The sequence below is a fragment of the Monodon monoceros genome, unplaced genomic scaffold (assembly GCF_005190385.1).
Source record: "Monodon monoceros isolate NGI ecotype Baffin Bay Population unplaced genomic scaffold, NGI_Narwhal_1 Super_Scaffold_21, whole genome shotgun sequence".
NCBI classification, from domain to species: Eukaryota; Metazoa; Chordata; class Mammalia; order Artiodactyla; family Monodontidae; genus Monodon; species Monodon monoceros.
Genome location: NW_021703778.1, coordinates 124,313,664 through 124,323,864, shown reverse-complemented (window position 1 = coordinate 124,323,864; position 10,201 = coordinate 124,313,664). Strand labels below are relative to the sequence as shown.

Below are 10,201 nucleotides of genomic sequence, written 5' to 3'. Positions count from 1 at the left end.
GGCCCGTGCCTGAGGCCTTGTGTTCAAGATCCCAGCTCTAAAGAAAGGAAAGAAATGAAAAGGTAGGTGGCCTCCACTTCTCCAGGGCTGGTGGGCTCCGAGCCTCCTGACTCTCAGTGTGCTGGACCGCATAGAGTGGCTAGGGTTTTTTTTGGCCTGGCGACTTTTTTGCTCACAGGTCACAGTCAAGCTTCTTAAACTTGGATGACAGTAAACCAATGACTAACTGGGTAATTAAAGCCACAAGTCAGGAGACCTGAGGCCCCTCCTCTGGAACCTCCTCCAGTGGCCTGTTCCACGGGCGATGCCCCTCACTCTTCCCCACAGCAGGAACGTTTTTGTGAATGTAAAGCCCTCTGCGGTGACCTCCACCTCCTCTCAAGGTCACTTCTCCACTTGTCCATTGCTCCATCCCCCCTCCCCACCCCACCATCCCTGTCCACTGCAAGGAAGGAGGAAATCTAACCACACGCCCCACCCGCTGCCCCAACGGGAACATGACAGAAGGTTTCCAACTAAAACCAAAGTTACTCCACAGCGCTTCCGCCAGGCTGACATGCTAGAAGGCATGGTGTGCTTCCTCTGCTTCAGGCACTCGAGAGCCTCCCCACTTCCTGGGGAGAGTGGATGAGAACTTCAAAGCTGACAAGGCTGCAGCTGAGAAGAGCTGGCTTGCTTCAAAGACGGTGTCTCCTCCGGGTCTGGAGCTCTTGGTGAATGTCTCTCCCTGCTTCTGAAACAAAATGAAGAGCTGCTGAAGTTTACGAGGTCCCCAGAGACATTTCTGTGTGCGTCCCTCTAACAGAGGGCCCCTGCGTCTGCACAGCAAGGTCCCAGGGCTCCCCTTGGCAGGGATGCTCTCTGTGTTTTACGCCTCTTTGATGCCTCTGCCCTCTTTCCGGCTGGCCCTCTGGCTGCCCCTGCATCCTCCGTCTTCTCCACCTGCCCTATCCCTCCTGCATCCCTGTTTTAAGCAGCAGCCCCTTTTCCACTGAGGAGACATGGGTGGAAGAGGAGTTACAGTTGGGGGTTGCAGGGCGATATGATTTTTTTTCTTTTTTTTTTTTGCGGCACGCGGGCCTCTCACTGTTGCGGCCTCTCCCGTTGCGGAGCACGGTCTCCAGACGCGCAGGCTCAGCAGCCATGGCTCACGGGCCCAGCCGCTCCGCGGCATGTGGGACCGGGGCACGAACCCGTGTCCCCTGCATCGGCAGGCGGACTCTAAACCACTGCGCCACCAGGGAAGCCCCTATATGATTTTTGTATGCTATTCCAGAATAGGTTTGTGGTTATTTTAATTTTTTTAAAAAATTAATGTTCCCTCCAAATCTTTGAGGATCTTTGATTGCAGGAAGCTGTGGACCATGCTAAGCCCGTGGCTCTCTGATGGTTACCCGCCTTGGCAGGCTGCTGCTTATGCTGGGATGTAACAACCAGGACATGAGAAGCAAGGGTAATCTGGATTTTTACTTTTTAGCGAGGCTCTCTTTCCACTGAAACTGTAAAACTCTAGAAGGCAGGGCCTCTCTGACATTGAACCTCATGGTCTTGTGATAATGCCTGGAAAACAGTAACTGTTCTCAGAAGATGTGTGTTTGTTAGGTTACTGTCATTCCTTAAAAAAAAAAAAAAAGATTAAAGAAGTCACTCTGTGCTCTCAAGATGCTGCATGTGTAAGTGTTTAGGCCACATACATGTTGAAAAATTGCACATATATCGTCTTCATCTCGTATCGCCAAGACCTGATGTTACCAAACCTCTTGTCTCATCCACCGTCTTATCATCTGTGCTTAGCAGACTAAGACATAGCAAACCAGACAAACTTTCGGGAAACCTGCAGACATTTGAGGGCATTTGAGACAAAGAAATCCAATAGAGTTCTAAACGGAAATGAGAAGCAGAAAGACGGTCCTGTTGTAAAGTGGCCCCAAGCCTCAGACCTGCCTCGGATGTCACCAAGTGCCTCTGGCCTTCGGGGCCGTTGAAGATGCTCAGCTCGGCGTCTCTGCTGTGGCTGGACTTCCTGGCCAGCCAGGCCGGAGGGCGGCAGAGGAGGAAGTGCTGTGGGTGAGCTGGGTGAGGTGGGGGGAGCACAGTGCACACCCAGGGGTGACTGCAGGGAGGAGACTTAGGACAGAGGAAAGCACAGGACGGACGACCCCCTCTGCAGAAGTGACTTTCTGGCCCCCTCGTCTCCCAAACACACTCTCCAACTAAAAAATATTAATTGTGCCTAATTCTGAAGGCCCACACGTGTGTGTATGTCTATACCTGTGTGTATGTCCTACCATATCTTGTTCCTGGGGAGAAACATAAGCTACAAGCCTCACATGCCTCTTCCTTGCTGAGTTACTACTGCTTAAAAAGTCAGAGAAAAAAAGCTCAGCCCAACCGTCTATGAACAGATAAATTTAAGCAATAACGGCTTGAGTTCCTGCCAGTTGCTGGTGAGGCAGTTGTTAAGTGTGATGACAACCACCAATTTAGTGAAGGGCCAGTAGTTTGTTTGTTTGTTTGTTTTTAAATATTGAAACCCTCTCAGTTATACTTGTATCCCTTACTTGAAATCATAGCAAATAGTAGCATTATGGTGACAGAAAGAATTCAACCACTTCCTGGTAAGTAATGAGTACTTCATTTTATTCTACTTTTCTAGAGTTAGTTTAGAAGTCACATCAAAGTAAACTTTTCGCTGATCATCCTTGAGTTTGCTGATCCCAAGAAGGGACTCAAGGGCAGGATCCCCTGGGATCCACTCTGAGCAATGGGGAGTCCCTGTCCCCCAGGCCATCTGCTGCCAACAAGCCAGGGGACTGGACCTGGAGGGCTGCGTTTTGGTCATAATGAGCCATCTGGCTGCCTGGCAGAAGGAGCCCATGGGAGTAGGTGTCTGAGATGTTACTGACATTACCACTGACCTTTGCCAAGGAGTGGCTTTGGTTTTATCCAGAATGGCTCAGCCTGGTGGTAAGAATACATCATCTTGCTCCAGGACACTTTCAGGGATTAGGCTCAAAATCCTCAGCCTCCAAATTGAATATTTTCTTGTAATTATTTTTTTAATTGAAGTCTAGTTGATTTATGGTATCACGTTAGCTTCGGGTATACAGCAAAGTGATCTGAGTTTGTTTTTTTTGCAGATTATATTCCATTATAGGTTATTACAGGATATTGGGTATAATTCCCTGTGCTATATGGTAAACCCTTGTTGCTTATCTATTTTATGTATAGTAGTTTGTATCTGTTAATCCCATACAGCTAATTTGTCCCTCCCTCCCTCCTTCACTCTCCCCTTTGGTAAACCATAAGTTTGTTGTCTGTGCTTTAGTCTGTTTCTGTTTTGTACATAAATTCATTTGTTTTATTTTTTATATTGCACATATAAATGATATCATATAGTATTTTTCTTTGTCTAACTTACTTCACTAAGAATGATATTCTCTAGGTCCATCCATGTTGCTGCAAATGGCAATATTTCATTCTTTTTTATGGCTACTTGAGTAATATTCCACTGTGTATATATACCACATCTTAAGCCAATCTTCTGTTGATGGGCACTTGAGTTGCTTCCATGTATTAGCTATTGTAAATAGTGCTGCTTTGCATGTCGGAGTGCATGTATCTTTTTGAATTAGAGTTTTGGTTTTTTCCAGGTGTATACCCAGGAGTGAAATTGTTGGATCATGTGGTAGTTTTTTAAGGAACCATAACTGTTTTCCACAGTGGCTGCACCAATTTACATTCCCACCAACAGTGTACACGGGTTCCCTTTTCGCCACATCCTCTCCAGCATTTATTATTCGTAGTCTTCTTGGTGATGGCCACAAGTTGAATATTTTGTTGAGCGCTAGGGGCGTATGCTGCACCTGGGTTGTTCTGCGACTACGTCCTGCCCATCCCTCTACCTATCAAGGAGGGGGGTCTCTACCTATATTGTTGCTCTTGCATGTGTCCTGACCCACCACAATGGCAGGGCCAAAGCCTGGCTTCTGGAGGTTTTCCTTTGTGTTTTAGATAAATGTGCAATTTAAGGATAAAGAGGGTTTGATATATAACGTAGCTTTAGAAGAAATCCTTTAGCTATTCCTTGCTCCCAACAAAATGCCACCCCCAAGATTTTCCCACATAGAAATTCTGGAGCCACTACTCATCTACTGGGATGTATGTCCTGAATAAATTGTTTCTGCTAGAGTACCAAAGTGCAGAAGTGATTAACCTTTAAAAACTAAATGAAACATCAAGGTTGTCCATGTCATAAGTTACTCCCATGTTACTTGGCTTTGGTTTTTTTTCTAGGTGGGAGAGGAGATGGTGTTACAGTCTGTATACTGGGTGTCACACCCAAGGAAGTCCAGGGAGTGGGCTGTGTTATTAGGGGTGGTTGGGAGCAGGGCAGACAGAGGCAGAGGGCAGGTGAGCACTGCCGATCCCTGGCCCTGCAGCGGGCGACGGCGGGGGGGGGGATGTTACACAGCAGTAAAGAAAGGGGATTTCGAGAGTCTTAGAAAGCCAGAGAACTTCCTTCCCCTCCAACCAAGAAAATCACCAAGGAGATGGATTTAACTCTTAAGACTTAATAGCCTCCTTTGGGGGTTCTGCTTTTTTGGGAATAGAATATTGGAGCACAGCCAGACCAGTCCTCTGAGCCAGGTTTTCTACTCAGAGTCTCAGACTGTGGCTAGAAGTTGTGATTTGCTTGGTCTGAGGAATTTTGTAAATTCAAGGTGTCATCATGTTAAAATTGGGAGAATTCAGGTAACACAGAGACTTCTGACTTCTCTAAAGAAGCAGAAGTGTTGGCAACATTAAGCTGTCATTGGTGCACGGCAACAGCAGGCGAGAGCAGGTGCTGGCTGACCCGTTAGCTGAGGCACACCCGCTCCCCCCTACACACGTACCCGTGCATCCCCCCTCCTGCTTGGATGCCCTCCAGGCAGGGAGGGTCCTGCCATGGACCACCACACCCCCATTCTCCCTGCCACTCAGAAGCAGTCTAGACACACACTTCTGGATCAAAGTCAGCCCCGAGAGCCACGATTTATTCCTGCCTCTGCCCTCACACAAACACAAAAGGCTCCTCCCCATTTACTAAAGCCAAAGAATGTCAGCATTAACCCATGATTGAAACTTGTGAAAGAGGAGCTCAAGGCAGCTTTAGCCTTAGCATTCCACAGCTCCTCATCAGAACGGGGACTTTTTGTGACTCTGGGACAGCTGGAGACACATGACTGCATTCAGAATCTCATGCGAAGGGTGCCGGCCTCGAGGACGCAACTTGTGGGATTCCTGACGTGCTCCTCGGACTTGGGGCAGGCGTGCTGGGTGTTCCACACCACTGCACGATGGCAAGAAGGACTGGGCCGTCGGGAGCAAGGCGGTGGACAGTCACTGTCTGGGCCAAGGTCCCGCTGGCCCCAGGCGAGGCCAATTCACTGGCTCCAAAGCAGAACCAGCTAAGAAACAGGCACGGCCCCGGCGCCCTCTCCCCCACGCCACGCAAGTCACACGCTCTGCCGTGCTGCCTGCTCCCCAGGGTACACGCCGACTCTCTCACGGGGCTTCACGGTGAGGGCCGCCGTCTCCTCTGGGCTGCACTGCGTGGAACTGCACAGAATATGCTTCAGGGGGCTTTGGAGTCAGAAAACTGGAGCCCCGCGAGGCATCTTAGATAGCATCTGCTCCAGGGTTCCCAACGGAGACTGCTCTTCAGAATCACCTAGAACACAAAACCCAGATTCTGAGGCTCCAGATCCCACCTCCGCAGCCTACCCCCCAAAACACACACAGTGATTCTGCTGACCAGTCAGGTTTGGGGAACCACTGATATCGTCCGAACCCTTCACTTCTGTTTCTGAAGTACAATCCTGGGTTAAGTAAGTTTTCCAAGGTCACACAGCTGGTTTGGCAGGACTGGGCTTAAAGTACGGGTCTCTTGAATATAACCCAGGGCTTTTTCTACAACACACCACCTCCTGGATGTACCCATGAAGGGAACGCCAGACGACCCCAGAGGGTCTGGGTAAGGAAAAGGCTAAGAGGCATAGTCTTTGTGCATGTGAAGTAACCCCAGATAGTTTCCCAAATATTGGCTCCCACTGTGGTTTATGACTCAGATGCCATAGTCTCATGTCTTCTGGGCAGGAGATTCTGCTTCTGGCTCTATAATTACACCAGTTTCACTTGTCCTTTGAGAGGTCAGAGAAAGAACTGTGCACGTGTGTATAGACTTCTCTGTGCCTCAGTTTATCTCTATAGAAAATGGAGAGAATGGCGGCACCCTTACGCCTGCCTCTTTGGAGCTCTGCAGACCTATTGCATGACCACACAAAGGCACCCTGTGATCCCCTAGGCAGAGAAAGAAGCCTTCCGTATCCACACAGAGCTAGTCTTAAACTCAAGGCCACTCTTGCCACATTTTAAATAGTTCTATGTCAGAATACCACTGTGACTCCTCTAGCTACCCTGCACGCCCTCCAGGAAGGGCTGCTCGTCTCCTCCTGGTCTCTGGAGGGCTGGTGAAATATTTCCTGTGGGTGATCTTGGGAGGAGCCCCAGTTTTGAAGGACTAAACAAGATTAAAAAAATTAGATACTACTACTAGCAGTGAATAGCTGGCACTGAGTTGTTATTAAGTGCCAGGCACTCTGCCAAACACTTCACATGCATTTAATCCTCACTACAGCCCTATAAGTGAAGTGTTATGAGTATTCCCATTTTACAGACGTGGAAAATGAGGCTCAGAAAAGTTAACTTGCCCAAGATCACGTAGCTGCTAAGTGACGGAGCCGTGATTCAAACCCACATACTCCAGTCTCCAGGGGCAAAGCTCTGATAAAGGGGGTGGATGAACAGGTCACTGTCGTCATGAGGTTAACCCTCCACGTGACACTGCCTTGTACTTGCCAGTGGAATGTCACGCCCTAATGCAGCTCAAGCCAAGGGCAGCTTGGGCGCTGCAGCTGTGACTGTCTGCTGGGATGTTCACAGCTCCTTCCGTTCAGGGACTGCCTGACCCAGCCTGACCAAATTAGAGCATCTAATGGGCATGACATAATTTGACATGTACATTGTTAGCTGAACCCCTTGGGAGATGATTTTAAATAGAGACAATACCATGCTGTGAACTATTTTGGGTCACGGAGCCCTTATTCTCTAACTCTTGCAGGAAAAAAGAATTGTGCCGTGATAAACTGAAAACCCCCAAGAAGCTGTTCCAGGGTCAGGAGAGCAGCAGGCTAGCTGGATTGGCAGAGATTCTTCCTGAGAGTTTCAGGGATTTCACCCTCATTTCCTAGCACTTTATCCCCCAAACATTCCCAAAACCCTAGTTAAGAACTGCTAACTCTATCCATCCTCCTCCTAGAGACTCCCTAACCAGGAGGATTCAGAACCCCAGTCAAAATCCAGCACTGGTAAGACTGCAAAACAGGCACAGCTTGAAGCCCCCATATGCACCCCCCATCCTGCTTTTCCCTTTCTCAGGTGCACAGAACCAGCAATCTACCCAGGGCCATGCTGAGGGACCACGCAGGTCCACGCTCTCTGGGCATCACCCCATGCCCAACTCCTAGTCATAGCAAGTCTTCCCTGTCCTATTTCCCATGCCCTCATACTTGCTTCCTGACCTTCCTAAAGAGTATGTGCATCCCTGTGTGCTAGTGCCACTGATACTCATGGCTTAATATGTGCTCATCCTCTCAGGCAAGACCTACTGACTATGACACGTAACCAGCACCCAAGAAATGTTTAGTGTTGAATTAATGAATGAAAGTAAGAGTAACAGTTTCTCTGGCAATCCCATGCCTTACTCCCAACCAGTAAGTTCAGTACTGGTTTTCAGGCTAATAAAAATGAATTTGGGAGCAAAAGACCGTTGCCTTTTAAAAAACTGAAGCCCTTGAAATAACACTACTTGAGAAGAATGACCAGGAGAGATATAGAGCACATGGTGGCCTTCCCATATGCATTTCTTTCTTCCCCTTCCTAGCAGGGCCCCATACTTCCCAGCCATGCACTTGGGAAAGATTAACCTAATTGCAGTTCTCTGGGCAGACCTCGGTCGGTTCAAGCCATCCAGTCGGTTCCATTGTCCTAGCTACCCTAGCCACAGTGATTGGCTTGGGGATGGCCACCTGGTCCAGATATAAGGAGATTTTGCTTTCGTGATCATTAGGTGGGACAGTCTAAGAATAAAACCATGGGAGACTAAGAAGAAATGGAAAGACACTGGGTCTTCATTGGCTTGTCCAGCTACTACATCTGGCCTTACCTAAGCCCACTCAACCTCTGGTCTTCTCAATTACATAAGCAAACAAAGCCTTTTTTGTTTAAGCATAATGAATACATAATACAATAATACATAACCCCTTGATTCCTTTTATGATTGAGCTCAGAGACTATTTTGTCAAGTTACATCACCCTTATCTTACAGCTTATTTAACTTAAAAAAATAAACATACCAAAAGACAAACAAATGAAATCCCTAATTTTTCACTCTCTGGTCAAAGCCTTCCAAAGATTCCCTAGGCTTGTGATGTCCCAGGTGAAGGAGGAAATAACAGTGGTTTCAATAAGATAGAAGCTTATTTCTCTCTCATACAAAATAAGGCTGGATTCTGGCTGGTATGGGAGCTACAGTGTCATCAAAGTTCCAGGTTTCCTCTGTCTTTTTGTTCTGCTATACTTAGCATATGGCTTCCATCTTGAATTCACTTCACGGTCCAATGTGGCAGCTAGAGCTCCAGCCATCACATTGATCTTCCTGTTCCAGGAAGGCACAGGAGGGAGAAGGGAAAAAAAAAAATGACATCAGTAGTCTAGCCCCTCTTAAGGCATCTTCACAGAAGATCAACCCAACAACTTCTGCTTGTAGCTCAATGGCCAACCCAGCTGCAAATGTGGCTGACAAATGTAATCTTCCAGCTGGGCACATTGTCATCCAGTTTAAAATCTTGGTTGTGTTATGAAGGAAAAAGGGGAGAGTAGATACTGGGTAGGCAACTAGCAGTTTCTGCCCCACCCCACTTAACAACCAAGCCTGGCTTCAGTGTTTGGTTCTTTTTTGTTGAATTTTATTTTATTTTATTTTATTTTTAATACAGCGGGTTCTTATTAGTTATCTATTTTATACATATTAGTGTATATATGTCAATCCCAATCTCCCAATTCATCCCACCACCACCACCTCTGGTGTTCATTTCTGTCGCTCGGTACCTGCTCCTCCAAAGAGACCCCCTGGTTCAAGCTGCAATTACTCTCTCTGCAGACCCTTAACATCCCAAGTTGGTCCCCCCTCCACCCTGCCCTCCACCTGCCAAGGATCTTCTGACCAGCATCTTCTGATTTATCCAGTTGAGAAGCACTTATTGAGCCAATAAATAAGTAAATTAGAACACTTTAGTCTTTCATTAGCATCTTGGCTTCAGTTTAACTCATAGCACACTTGACCTTCTTCTCTGTCTTGCTCTAGTCAGACCCATTCGTACTTACCCTTCTTCATTCACCAGTCTCCCTTGAACTATGTTCTTTCCGACACAGGTCTGCTCTTCAGTATCAGTTTCTAACTTCTTTCTGACATTAATGTTCTCGGTCCCATAGGTAAGAGCCTAGGGCAGCAAGGGCTATGGTCAAAACAGCAGCTGAGTGGGGGCTGGTCTGCAAATCTTCATGGGTGACAGGGTGTGATTTTGTCTGGGGACAGGTGACTGAGGCCAGGGCAATGACTTCTTTTTCAGTTCTCCCAAGGCCTTCTGACCCGTTCTTGTACATTTCAGATCCCACGGACAGCATTGCAGGCCTCAGTTAGCAATGAACAGCACACACAAGGCAAATCAAACAATAATAATGAAGTGAATTATTGCCTTGCTAGAGGCAACACATCTGCTCCTCCGTATATCACCTGCACAAAAGCAGAAAAAAACAAGAAAAAAAAAATCAATGTCTGATAATGCTAAAAAAATGTGTTACCTTGAGTCCTCATATAAAATTAAATTTTGATTTTAATTATAAACTGAAAGCTATTGTAACTCAAAAATGTACATTCTCTTATGTCTTTTCAAATAGCAACATCATTAGGCAGATGTGAACAATTATCCCCAATTGGATTTTTTTTTTTAAGTTCTTCAGAGGAATAGATAGGTTATTGTTTAAATCCTTGGTTTAAAACTAAACCTATGAGACACAATATTATAGGTTTAACCAA

General features: G+C 46.9%; 1 long non-coding RNA gene across 1 annotated transcript; it reads right to left on the bottom strand.

Annotated features, from left to right (window-relative positions):
- Positions 1–5,011: 5,011 nt before the first annotated feature.
- Positions 5,012–9,943, bottom strand: LOC114904524. Its single transcript, XR_003795972.1, has 3 exons — positions 9,490–9,943; positions 8,460–8,761; positions 5,012–5,716 (listed from the first exon to the last, which is right to left on the bottom strand). It is a non-coding gene; the product is annotated as an uncharacterized LOC114904524 (long non-coding RNA).
- Positions 9,944–10,201: the final 258 nt, after the last annotated feature.